This window comes from Panthera tigris, chromosome C1, assembly GCF_018350195.1.
Source record: "Panthera tigris isolate Pti1 chromosome C1, P.tigris_Pti1_mat1.1, whole genome shotgun sequence".
Classification (NCBI taxonomy): Eukaryota; Metazoa; Chordata; class Mammalia; order Carnivora; family Felidae; genus Panthera; species Panthera tigris.
In genome coordinates, this window is record NC_056667.1 from 98,475,805 (window position 1) to 98,488,599 (window position 12,795).

The 12,795-nt window shown below is 52.5% G+C and overlaps 2 long non-coding RNA genes across 3 annotated transcripts in view; one reads left to right on the forward strand and one right to left on the reverse strand.

Moving 5' to 3' along the window:
* Positions 1-352: 352 nt before the first annotated feature.
* Positions 353-6,908, reverse strand: LOC122240750. The gene is made up of 3 exons (XR_006220485.1): positions 6,826-6,908; positions 1,069-1,208; positions 353-779 (listed from the first exon to the last, which is right to left on the reverse strand). It is a non-coding gene; the product is annotated as an uncharacterized LOC122240750 (long non-coding RNA).
* Positions 6,394-12,795, forward strand: part of LOC122240751 — a 37,214-nt gene continuing 30,812 nt past the window's right edge. For both annotated transcript variants that reach the window (XR_006220486.1, XR_006220487.1), the window contains exons 1-2: positions 6,394-6,541; positions 11,549-11,664. This is a non-coding gene — a long non-coding RNA (uncharacterized LOC122240751). The remainder of the gene's footprint in view (positions 6,542-11,548; positions 11,665-12,795) is intronic.

Genomic DNA, 12,795 nt, shown 5'->3' on the forward strand with positions numbered 1-12,795 from the left:
TGGTGTGGCGAGATGGAGGGGGTCGGCAGAGCCTCGGCAGAGAGACAGAGACAGAGACAGGGAGACGGGGCACACAGGCTGTTAGCGGGACCCAAGGTAGGGCACCTCAGGAGCTGGACCTGGAGAGGGCTGAGGGCCGTGCCAAAGGACCTTGTGTCTCACAGCTAGATGCTTGGACTTTACCCAGGTTCAAATGCTGGCCCCATCGCTTAGTAGCTGTGCGGCCTTAAGCAAAGCGTTTAACCTTTCTGTGCCTCAGGCTCCTCATCTGTAACCCGTGGTTAAGGAGAGGACCTGTCCCGGACGGTTGTGACAACACCGAATGACACAGCACACACAAAGCACGCAGAACCATGCTGGCTCACAATTCATACTCGGCCAACGGTGGTAAAATCGTTGCCGTCGGGCCGTCGCTGGTTGGCCATCGGCAATAGGGAGGCAGTTGAGAAGCCGTGAGCACCCACTGCGTGTCTGTCTCTACCTTAAGCGCTAGGAGTACAATGGTCTTGTCTCATGACATCCATACGAGACCTAGACCTTGCAGAAATCCAGGCAAAAGGTGCTAAGACGATGAGGTTCCCTGGTGCCAGTTGCCAGTGTGGGGGAAATGGGTCTATGCCATGACTTGTGGAAATGGGTCTATGCCACTCTTCGCCGAAGGCATGTAGGGAGTCATCTTTGAGCACGAGGGCTTGCATGGGAGCCCAGGCAGGCAGGAGGTCTGGAATAGGGGCGTGAAGAACTTCTTCATTCAGGAATCACATGCTTCCGTCTTTCTCCTAAAAGGGAAACATCAAACCTGGCTTAAGAGTGGAGAAAAGTAGGGGCGCCTGGGTGGCTCGGTCAGTTGAGCGTCCAACTTCAGCTCAGGTCATGATCTCGCGGTTGCTGGGCTCGAGCTCCGTATTGGGCTCTGTGCTGACAGCTCAGAGCCTGGAGCCTGCTTCAGATTCTGTGTCTCCCTCTGTCTGTCCCTCACCCACTCACTCTCTGTCTCTCAAAAATAAACGTAAAAAAAAAAAAAAAAGAGGAGAAAAGTAGTGAGCCTCCCCCGGACCTGAAACATACCGATCTTTGGCAACTTTTCTTTGCTTCGGTGACCCTCTCAAGTCATTAGGTCTCTGAAATTTCTTTGGGCTCATGCAATCCTTCAGTGGGTCTGTGTCTCCTCACACAAAGAACGCCTCTCTCTGCACGTGTAGTCCAGCCTGGAGCAGAACAACCAGAGAGGCAGAGGGCTGTCACCCGTGAGTTGTGCCCACCTGGGTTTCTTCACCCAAACAGAGTCCACAGCCTAGGGAGGGCTTGCACTGGACAGAAGAGAAGTCATTTCCTGCCCTCTCTTGTGGGGTCTCCCTCTGTCTGCTTTGCCCCGGCTCAGGGGACCTTAGACACAGACATAGCCTGCAAAGGCTGCCGGGAAGTAAGTGCCAACTTTCAGGACTAGACCCCCTGCCCCCCCGTTTCTCCTGTTGGCAGCGCAGTGAGCATAGAGAGATCCCCTGCTTCTGGAAAGCCCCTCCAAGGCCTCTGTGCTTTTCTAAGCTGGTGAGGACCTCCAAGGGCAGTCGTCTCTCCACGGGTCAGCCATGTGCCAGCAGACCTGCTACGGGAGCACGGAGGCTACAGTCCTTCTGCTGAGTGCGGCTGGGCCCACAGTGCCCGTGGCCCAGGTTCTGTCATCCCCACTACAGCAGCGGACCGGCACTGGCAGTCTCAGCCACCCAGCCCAGGGCCCATGCAAGTGGGACTCTGACAATGCAATCTCTAAGTGCTCTGGGCTCCTGTGAAAGGAGAACATTATCTTGGATATTATTATACCGTAATGAGAGAATGTTCCTGTGTTCTGCGGCTTTCTGGCTGAGCACACCGTGCTCCCTGAGGAAATATGCTCTGATTTATTTCCCCTCCAGAATACTCAAGCTGACACACAGAGACTCGGGTCTGTGGTCATTTCCTGACCATTCGCCTCTCTCCAGGCCACCCTCCACTCCCCAGACACCCCATTGCCTGCCCCTTGGGCCCCAGACCCTCTCACCGGACTACCCAGGTTCTTAGAACTTGCTTTGTACTGTTTAAGCACTTCGCTCAACTGTGTCCATTTAATTCTTAAAATAGTCCTAGGGTGTAAAGATTATCATTGCTCTCATTTCACAATTGAGGAAGCTTAGCCTGGAGAGGTTAAGTAACTTGCCCAGGGTCACACAGTAAGTGGCAGAGCACAGATTCAGACCCAGCCACCTGACTCCATAATTTGGGCTATTAACCCACACTATCCAGCCTCCAGGTCTGTGCTTTTCCTGTGTGGATCTATCTACACACGGAGCGAACTGGGGGCACCGTGATCCTTGGCATCCAAGCCAGGGGACGCCGTGGGGCCGAGGAGCACTGTTGATCAGCACTGACCTCGTGGAAGTTTTAGGCCAAAGTTAGATAAAACTTTCCTTTCCCTCTAGGACACTCCCAGAGCTTCTCAGGTGACCCCACAGTTTGCGTGTCTGAAACCTCTCTAGGAAGCCCAGTATCTCCAGAGCAATTCCTCGGATTCTCAGAGCTTCCCAGACCAGCCTTGGTTTGAACAACTGAGCTGTGGCCATGGAGGTGCCAGATACTGGGCTCTGGGGCCAGCTGTCTGGGCGCAGCCAGCAGTAGGCCATGGTGACCCTCCCTAGGAATGCCCAGTTGACACGTCTTGGAGTCTGTCGGGGTATATCTCTGGGGCTGAGCCTGTCTCCGTGTCAAAGGACAAATGTGTATCTCACGACGGTGATCTTCACTAATGGCTACACTTGTGTTTTATTTTGCCCACCAGTATGGATGCGTGTGGGGGCTTATGTCCAAATATGAGTATGTTCCAATGTGGACACAAAGTGTGTTAAAGTTGGCATGAAAAACTGAAAGGCTGGAGGGACATAGCTGTATAGCCACATGTGGGGGGGCGGGTGGGGCACACTCTCCTGGTGGCTCTCAACACAGTTGTGGCTTGTAGCCACCTTGGCCCTCCTCCCTTGCTGCGCTAAGGCAATGTTCCCAGGTGGTCCGGCCCCCCGCCTTGCACCAGGAGGCAGTTTAGTTCTTTGTGGCCTTGATTTCCTTCCTGCAGGAAAGGAGACAGCCCCTCCAGCTTTCCTGGCACTCCCACGGATTTTTGCTCTTCTCCTCTGCTGTGCTCCAGCCATGTGGACTGTCCTCCCCGCCCCCCTCCTCCCCTGGCCACATCAGAGGGAGCTGGCAAACATGTGGTATGGGGCAGTTTTTGAGCCAAAGAAAGGACGGTGCCCAAAGAGTCCCCAGAGCCAGGGCAGGACTGAGTCCCTCCCTCTATGAATTTCAGCATCCCACCCCCCCCATCCCCTTTTGAATCAAGCCTCTCCTCCCCCCAACCCCAGGGGGGCACAACTCCTGGGGGAGGGCCCTCCCCACCCCAGTCGTTCTGATTGGTTCACAGTGGGGAGTCAAGTCACTCTCTGAACCACTCTCCAGCCACCCCTCTAGGTCTCTGGGGATTTCACTCAGAGCTTCCTCTTCCCCTGGCAAAGCGGGGCGAACTGGGGGCCGTTAAAACCATGACTCCTTGGAGTCTGACGGAGAAGGAGACACCCAGCTGCTGGTGGGGTCCTAGGAAAGCGGTGGCTGTTCAGGACGCAGACATGGGAGATGGGTTCTGCAGCCTGGCAGGGAGAGGCAGCTTTGGGCAAGGCTCCAACAGTGCCTTGCCAAGTCCCTGCCTCTGCTGCAGCAATCCATACCGCCTGAGGCCCTGCCTCGGAGGGGCCTGTGGCCAGATCTGCCAGGGTGTGGCCATCTTCCAGACTGCTCTCTGGCCCCTGAGGGCTGGGGCAGGGTGCCTCCAGGCCAGAACTCTGTTGTGCTGAAGAGAACAATCCGAAAGCTCTGTGACCTACGGGGAATTGCTTCAACACCTGTGCCTTCCTTTTTCAATCTGTAAAATGGGGATAACGACCCAACTAAGGCGAGAATTAAAAGAGCTACTGTAGGCGAAGCCTGTGGACAGTAATGGCACCTAGTAATTGTTATTGTGAGACGACCCCCAAGGTCAGTCTGGCCTTTTCCCAAGGTCGGCTGGAGGCGGGACGGTACCGGAATGGGATGGGAGCAGGTAGGGAGACTTGTCTTTTGTGGTGTCTAGGCTTGGAAGAAGGGCTGGACAATGCCTTTCACCCCTTGGAAAGGATTCCCACCAGCCAGGCATTACCGGCTGCGTGGGGGACCCGGCCCAGGACAGAGCCTGCCTCTCCCTGCTTGTCTCTCGTCTTTGAAGTCTTTTCTTAAAGGTCAGGAGAACAGAGAGACCCCTCTAGAATTTGTCTCTGGTGATAAGGCCAGCCGACATAGGCTCTAAAAATAAACCTTAATAAGATTTTGGGTAAACACTCTCCACCGCAGTTCAGATCACGATTCTTTTTCCCCATTCCTAGAGCAATGTGACCTATGGTGGAGCCTCTTCCCGCAGAGGAAATGTCAAAGGCTTCCAGAGTGCCAGGTTGAATTTGGATGAGGCCCCACTCTGCTCTGGGGCCCGGCCTCGCCAGAAGGACCCGCAGTCTTAGTGTGAGAGGCTCCCTTCCAGTTCCATCCATCGCGGTGCAGTCCCCTGACACTCCAGCTGCCCCCTCCCCCGCTACCCCCTCCGGGCCCAGGGAACAACGTGAGCTCCGTGGATTGTGTCTGTACCCAGGGACAGGCGGGGACTGCGACTTCGCTTTGTTACTGTTCCCTTTTTCCCCAACATGTGGTTCTCAGAGGTGGGGACTGCGAGCCTGTCTAGTTTACCGGGCCTGGGGGCCACCCTAGACGGGGCACACAGGGCAGTGCCTGGGGCGTGGAGTGCCCGGGAGAGGGGCGCAGGCTGCGGATCTCAGCAGCAGGCGCAGGCCGACTGGGACCTGCCGGCCGGGGCCTGCGGCAGAGTGGTCTTTAGAGCTCCTTCTCACTGCAAAGCGAGAATAGGTCAGCGGGGTGCTGGGATCGGGGTCCACGGCACTGGCCTTCCCCCTGGGGCCGTCCAGACCGGGAGGCTGTAGGAGGTGGGGAGAGAAGGAGGTAGCGCACCGGGAGAAGGGGTGTAATTGGGGTTGGGGGGCGCGGAAGAAAGGAAGAGGAGGAGGAGCCAGGGGTGGGGCGAGGAGAGGGATGGCAGAGGCCTCGCCCGCACTGCCGCCCCAGCCCCCGCGCTCCCCCTGTCCCCCACCAGCGGTGGGGGCCGCGGTCCCCGGCTCGCGCACGCAGAGACTGGGCACAGGAGCGGTGAGAGGGGCTGGGGTGGGAAGAGAAAACCGGTGTGGCCGGAGGACTGCGCCGGAGACCGAGGGAGGGGGAAGGAGCCAGCGGGGGTTTTAACAACGCCCCGGGGGCAGGGGACGCGCCCCGCTCGCACCTGCGCCGCAGCCCCCCGCCCGCGGCGCCCCCCACGCCCCCGCCGCTGAAGTGCCTCCCACCTACCGGTGTTTTCTCCCAGCGTTCTAGGGGACCGTGGAATGTTTCACCCTTTCCTTCCTGGAGCTGGAAGGAAAGAGTATCGTAGGCTTGCCTCTGCTCCCCGTTCGGGGTGGGAGGTGGGAGAAGATGCATTCTCTCACAAGGAATGAATGTAGGTGGCTGTCACTGTGGGCACAGCTGGCCCCAGACAAAGAGCGGAGCCCGGGAGATCCAGCCGAGAGAAGGGAAACAGTAACCGCAATCTAGAGGAGCCACCTCCTCGGCCTGCTGCTCGGTGGTGAATCCAGCCTGCAGGGCCCAGTCCTCGGCGCCCAGCGCGCCTCCCCACCACCACCGACTAAGCCCTTTTCAGGTTGCCTCCCTCTACCCTCAGACGTACCCCCAAATTAGCTAGTATCCGCCCCATTTTACAGATCAGAAAACTACAAAGAGCTTAAGTACCTTGCCTCCAGCCACACTTCCAGCAGCTGGAAAAGTCCAGACTTGAACCCTGATCTCTCTCTGACTTCGGCAATGTTTCCCCGTGTACCAGGCAGCCGCTCCTGATTCTTCTGCGCCCCAACATTCCCAACGCCCTCCTCACCCTCTGTCTCCTTATTCTATCCCCACCCCTGCCTCACTGTCCTGTCTACCTCACTCCTCCATGGGAAGGATGATGGGGAGTAGTTCACACTGAGGTTTCAGTGACCGATTACCAGCCCGAAGCGCTTCCCTTCTCCTCCCTCCCTGAGATTTGCCTTGTAAGCAGCATCTGAGCCTCAGGTTAGAGGACAGGTCCCTGAGGGAATGGGTTTAAGGGACAGCCAGGAATGCGGAGCGGTACCGTGGGGGCAGCGAACCCTCCCGGGGCCCCTGCCGCACAGAGGCTAGGCTCCTTCCATCTGTCGGCGGGTCTGGGAGAGAGTCACTGAACCTGACCTGTGGACCTACTGCGTGCCTCCAGTGTGCAGCCGTGCCCGTCACACGTGTTACCCCCTGATTCCTCACAACGACCAGGGAGGTGGTTGTTAGTCTCCCCATCTCACAGAGAAGGAAACCCGGGTCTTCAGGAGGAAAGAACTTGCCCAAGAAAGTGGTGCTAGTAAGTTGACTTGGAATCCAAACCCATTCATCCATTAAGTGCGTTGTTATTATTTTGCTGTGTGCAGGGATACCGACACGGAATCATCGCTGCTGTTCCCAAGCAGGTGAATAGGTGTGAAGGAATCAGTACAGTAAGACGGTGTATGACGGTCTGAGAGTCGCCCTATGGGGGCGCTGTGGGCGAGTCAAAACCACTAAACAGGTGGTGGGTCCTCCCTAGGGACAGGTGGTGGGGAAGTGGAAGGGAGACAGGGAACAAAAGAAAACCTTCCTAAGAGATACCTATGGATCCAGGGCTTTTTTCCCCCTCTCCCTAGTGCTGCCTCCAGAAGCTCTGTGGCTTGGGGGAGGGGTGCACTGAGGCCTCCGATGCCACCTCTTTAAAGGTCCCTTGACTTCCCTGCTCTTCACTGTGACTTCACTGTGACATTCTAAGGATTATTAGATCACTATCAAGTGCCTTGTATTTCTGGTATATTCAGGCAGCCTAAATGTACCGGTATCATCCGTTTTTTTTTGCTTTACCCAGTTCAACAGAGGATGCTTTTAAAATATGCTTGACTTGAAGAACAAGGATTAAGAAGAAAAAAAAAAAAAAAACTGTGGGAGCTTGAGGTAAAAATGGAAAAGAGATGAAACCCAAAGTATTTTCAAGGTGTCTTTCTCTGTGTTTCTTTTTTGCAGGTTTTAAAAGCAGAATTCAAGTGTAAAGCAGAGGGAAATTTCTCTGATGCAGCATTTACATAAGAAACACGTTCAGAAAAAGAGGCTGTGATTCTGAAGGTGTCCCTATTATAACTGCACAAAAGATCTCGGGGGAGGTTTACATTAGTCGGGGAGAGGAGAAAGTAATATCCCCCTTTTCAAGTTGCAGATCTCTCCCTACACTGAACATCCGCACGGACCCCCCCCCCCCCCCCCCGCCACCACCCCCCTCCAGGAGATGGCCACACTGTGTTCAGGAGCAGACAAAGCCCTCTTTGTTGTAAGGGCTCCACCTTCTCTGTGCAATTCCCTGGCTCCTTCTGTGACTGTCTAACAAGTCCCAACATCGCACCTGGTGCCGCATCATGAGCACACAGCTGTCAGGGAGGCCCTTGTTGTCGGCGGTTGTGCATTTTGCTCTCGAAATGTATCCACAGCCCATTTAACTGCCTCACGGAATCAAAGTCAGTGGGAATAGCACAAGATGGCTTGCACTCTTACAAGCCCATGTGATGTATGTATGTATGTATGTATGTGTATTTTCTCCGACATTTGTCGAGTATTTGCTTGCTAAAGCGCATAGAATGTCACCTAGAGTAATGCTATGTTCTGGTTATCTATTGCTGCCTAATCAGGCTCCTCTAAACTTGGTGACCTAAACAGCAACCATTTCATTATGTGTTGTGACTTTGTAGATCAGGAATGAGGCAGGGCTCAGCTGGGTGATTCTCCTGCTCCAGATGGTTTGGGATCACCCAGTGGCTTGTGGCTAGTGGTGGCTGATGCAGAGGGTCCAAAACAATTTTACTTGCATACTTGGCACCTTGGCAGGGATGCCTTTAAGGCTGGATTTGCGGGGCACATCTCTCTCCACGTAGACCCAAGGCCTCTCCATATGGTCTCTCCGGGAAGATGGCCAGTCTTCCAACAGAACAGTTCAGGTGTCTGACATCAGGTGTTCGTAAAGCCAAGATTGAAGGCCCTCCTTTGGGGTCCCAACGTTCCAAATTTCTTCCTCACCTTTTTTCTCTCTACCTCACGCCAGCCCTGCCTGACACACCCATTCTCTGTGCCCAGAACTGCCACAGTGCCCCCTCGGGTGCAGTCAAGTCACAGTGCAGCCCAGAAACACAAGGAGAGGAAAGAGACCCCATCTGTCTGTGTCCATCTCTGACCCAGCGGCCAACAGGAGCCAGTATCAGACTTCTTCTTCCAGGAATCAGCATAGACTACCCGGAACCATCAAATCTGAGATTTGAAAGATACCCTAAAAGATCATCTAGTTCAACATCCTAATTTTGCAGATAAGTGAGGCTAGGAGATATCCAACAACCTGGATCACAAGCCCTAATTGCAAAGGCAAGCCTCAAACCCAGGAGCTCTGATCCCAGATTCAAGGAAGTGTTTACTGGGTGCCTACTAGGTTCACAGTGAAGCACTTACACTGACAGAAGAGGTGCAAAGTTGAGGGCTATGCCATCCTGGGTGTCCAAGAATTTACAATTCGGCAGAGGGCAAGAGTCAAGAAATGTAGGTAGTATAAGAAAATAAGACTTGGGCGCCTGGGTGGCTCAGTTGGTTAAGCGCCCAACTTCGGCTCGGGTCATGATCTCACGGTTCGTGAGTTCAAGCTCCACATCAGGCTCTGTGCCAACGGCTCAGAGCCTGGAGCCTGCTTTGGATTCTGTGTCTCCCTCTCTCTCAGCCCCTCCCCTACCACGCTCTGTCTCTCTCTCAAAAATAAACATTAAAAAAAGAAAAAGAAAATAAGACTTGCAGACAGCATGCGGTGAACATCTACAGAAGGGTAAATCTCATCTGGCAAGAGAGTTCAGGAAGGGATTTCTGAAGATCTGGATTGATACTGGCTTTTAACGATGGGTGAAACTTTCAACTGGTGACAGCACAGCAGTGGGGAGGGGGGGTTGGGGGGTGGGTTCCAGCCAGACACATCACGAGCAAAAGGAGACAATAGCCAGGGATGAGGGTGGATGGCAGGGTGAGCAGTGAGGAAGTGATTTTGCATTATCCCCACTCGGACACAGTCACCCTGGAGAGCTGGAGTGCACACTGTGCAGACAGACATCCAGCCTGCGACCAGTCTGTGGTGGTTCAGTCAGATGCTTTCCAGCTAAGTCTCCTACTGCAGCAGGATTAGCTTTCTGTTCTAGGCCAACTATTCTTGATAGTGATCTCCGTGGATGCCTTTGGAATATCCCGATGCCTGGGTCCCACCCCAGAATGAAAAAGCTAGATTCTCTGGGATGGGACCCAGGTCTTCATTTTCTTTAACTCCCCAGGTGATTTCATTTAGTTTTTAAAAAAAATGTTTATGTATTTGTGTTGAGAGAGACGGCACGGGGGGAGGGGCAGAGCGAGAGAGGAGAAAGAGAATCCTAAACAGTCCCCATGCAGGGCTCGATCTCAAGAACTATGAGATCATGACCTGAGCCAAGATCAAGAGTGAGACACTTAACCCACTGAGCCACCCAGGCGCCCCTCCCCAGGTGATTTTAATGTTCTGGAGCACCGTTCCTCCAGAATCACATGGAGGGCTTATCAAAACATTGGGGCGCCTGGGTGGCTTAGTCAGTTAAGCCTCTGACTTGGGCTCAGGTCATGATCTCGCGGTTCGTGAGTTTGAGCCCCTCATCGGGCTCTGTGCTGACAGCTCAGAGCCTGGAGCCTGCTTTGGATTCTGTGTCTCCCTCTCTCTCTGCCCACCCCTGCTGGCGCTCTGTCTCTCAAAAATGAATAAACATTAAAACAAATTTTCTTTAAAACATAGATTACTGGTTCCCACCCGCCCAGAGTTTCTGGTTTAGAAACCAGAAAATTAGCATCTCTAACATGCTCCCGTGTGATGCCCATGTCACTAGTCCCTGGATCACACTCTGAGAACCACTGCTCCTGACAACTGATCTAACCAGTTACACTTTGAAGCCACGTCCTCAGAAATTCTATCATTGAAAACAGAACTCAGGTCACAGACTGTGTAGCCCAAAGCCCTGCTGTTCCACGTGTGGTCCATCCCTGGACCGGCCTTGACATTTGCGTGGGAGCTTGTTAGAAAATGTAGACTCTCAAACCGCATGCCAGACCCAGGCAGTCAGAATCTTTTAACAAGATTGCCCAGCTGACTTGAAGGCACAGGAGTTTGACAAGCTCTCCTCTTGAGCTGAGTTCTGAGTGTTGATTCCTCAGGGACACCTGAATCTTGATAGGATCGCAAGATGAGCAGAGGTCTTCAGGTATGGAAGCTATAATGACTTACCTGAGATGGGCCAGTGACACATTGGTAGCACAGGAGTCACCTAAGCTTTTTAATACATAAACCATGAGTTGGAAAATAGTAGCTAGAAAACAAAATCCAACAGGTTTTGTGTGTACGTTTTTTTGTGGTTTTGGTTTTTTGTAGACTTTTGCAGTTTATTAAGCATTTTGACCTTTGGCTGGTTCTGCATCTGTTAAAAAATGTTGACATAGCCAACTCAAGCACAAGTAAAGGGAAACTTAATCGCTTAACTGTCAGGAGTACCCACTACTTTAAATCTCTTTCCTCCTACCAGTGGGTGGCCCCAGGCCATTTGCACAGCATTTGGACTAGTTCCAGATGGGATGAAGTTGCTATTTGGAATTCAGGTATTGATTACCTCTTTCACAGTGCTCTGATACCCAATCAACACTAAATGCTCCCAACTGCCTCATAGTTTCTTGCCTAAAGGGTTTTTCTTCCTCCTCACTGTGTGGAGAGTGAGGATTCACTCAGCAAAATCCATTTCTCCCAGTGCGTTTGGAATTCACCTCCTCTTCAGGTGACTTGTTCTAAACCAGCTATGCCGATGCATTACCATGGGCAAGATAACGAAAGTCTTCCTAACCCCTTCCGGACATCCAGACATCTTGCCTTACGTCTTTGTCCAATTAGTTCAATTTAATCCTACTCAGTGGAGGCGAAGCAGGGTTCAGGCTGCTGCTGTGTCTCATTTCCAGTTGGGTCCCTCTGTCACCTTTTGCAAGTCTCACGATCTGTAGGATTGTTCCAAAACATGAAGTGGGGTCTCTCGTGGCAAAGAAAAAAAAAATCACCCAGGGAAGTTGCTGCAGGTCTATTTAGTGGTGCAGGCGTGTATTAAATGCCACACTGGCGAGGCTCCAAGCAAGAGAGTTCCTCATGGGGATTCTTGCTGTCTGCACAGGATGTTGTGTTTTTCTATTCTATTTTATTTTCTTATCGTATGATTTATCTATTTATAAATTTATTTTTTATTTTCTTGCATTTTTCTATTTTTCACAAAAGAACACCATCGTCTGGGGAGGAGAGAAAAGTTTTGGCTCACCTGAAAGAAGAAAAGTCACATTAACGCCGATACAAGAATGAGGTCTCCCGCCAGAATGATCAGTTTTCTTGTCAAGGTACAGGTGGTTATCCTATGGCTAGACACAGTTACCAAAAGGATTCTAGTTTGGCTGATCAAGTTCTTTTAACTGGGTGTTATCTTGTGGCAGGAAGGGATCTTGTGGCAGGAAAGGAGAGGGTGAACTCTGCTGGGAAGGTTTCTTTGCTGTGCATACAGGGGTGGGCAGCTTTGAGGAAAAGAAAGTAGAAAAAATGAAGGGTTGTGAACTTGCTTCATCACGGAGGAATTATCTGCATTGCAAAAAGACTCTGCCACAAGGGCCCAGGACTCAGAAAATTGGAGCTGGAGCTTTGAAGGAAGCTGGCTGGCTGGGTCTTTCTGGATGGCAGTACCCACAGAGGTATACCACCCCCCCCCAGCATCTGTTTCTTGCCCTTGTAGATCCAGAATCTCAGTTTGGAAATACAGAGTTGACAGGGCTCTGTGGGACTGACTACCACTGATCTAACTCAGAGGGGTCCAAAGTATAACTTAGTTATGTGTTGGTTTACTGTGGGATTCTCCCCTTTACATTATTAATTCATCAGATTTTACTAAGGGCCTGTTAGAGGCTCAAATTCCCTGCCCTTATGCTGCATACATTCTAGGAGTGGTAGGGAGGGGGGCAGATAGATGATAAACAAATACATATCTAGTATGTGAGGAGGCAATATGTGCTACCGGGAAATTAAGGAGAAAGTGTTGGGGTGGAAGGTGAGGATAGGGATTCGATCCTATTTCAGTTAGGGATGTCAGGGAAAGCTGGAGACATCGGAGCAGAACGCGGAAGCAGCTAGACCCAGAGATTTCTGCAGGAGGGATACCCGGGGCAGAGTCGCAGCAAGTGTGAAAGTGAGCGTGTACTCGATGTGTTCAGGGAACCGCAAGGAGGCCAGAGTACCTGCAGAGAAGTGGGGAGTGGGGGGTGACGTCAGAGAAGTATCCAGGGCCAGGTCCCTGGCAGGCCTTCGTAAGGATTTCAGCTTTTGCTCAAAGTGAGATTTTGAGCTGAAGAATGACATAATCTGATTTACATTTTAATGGCATCACTCTGGCTGGCTCTGTGGAAAATAGATGGAGGGGTGGGAGGGGGGGGGAGGCCAGGGAAGAAGCAAGATTAGTCAAGATGCTTTTGTAACAGTGAGGC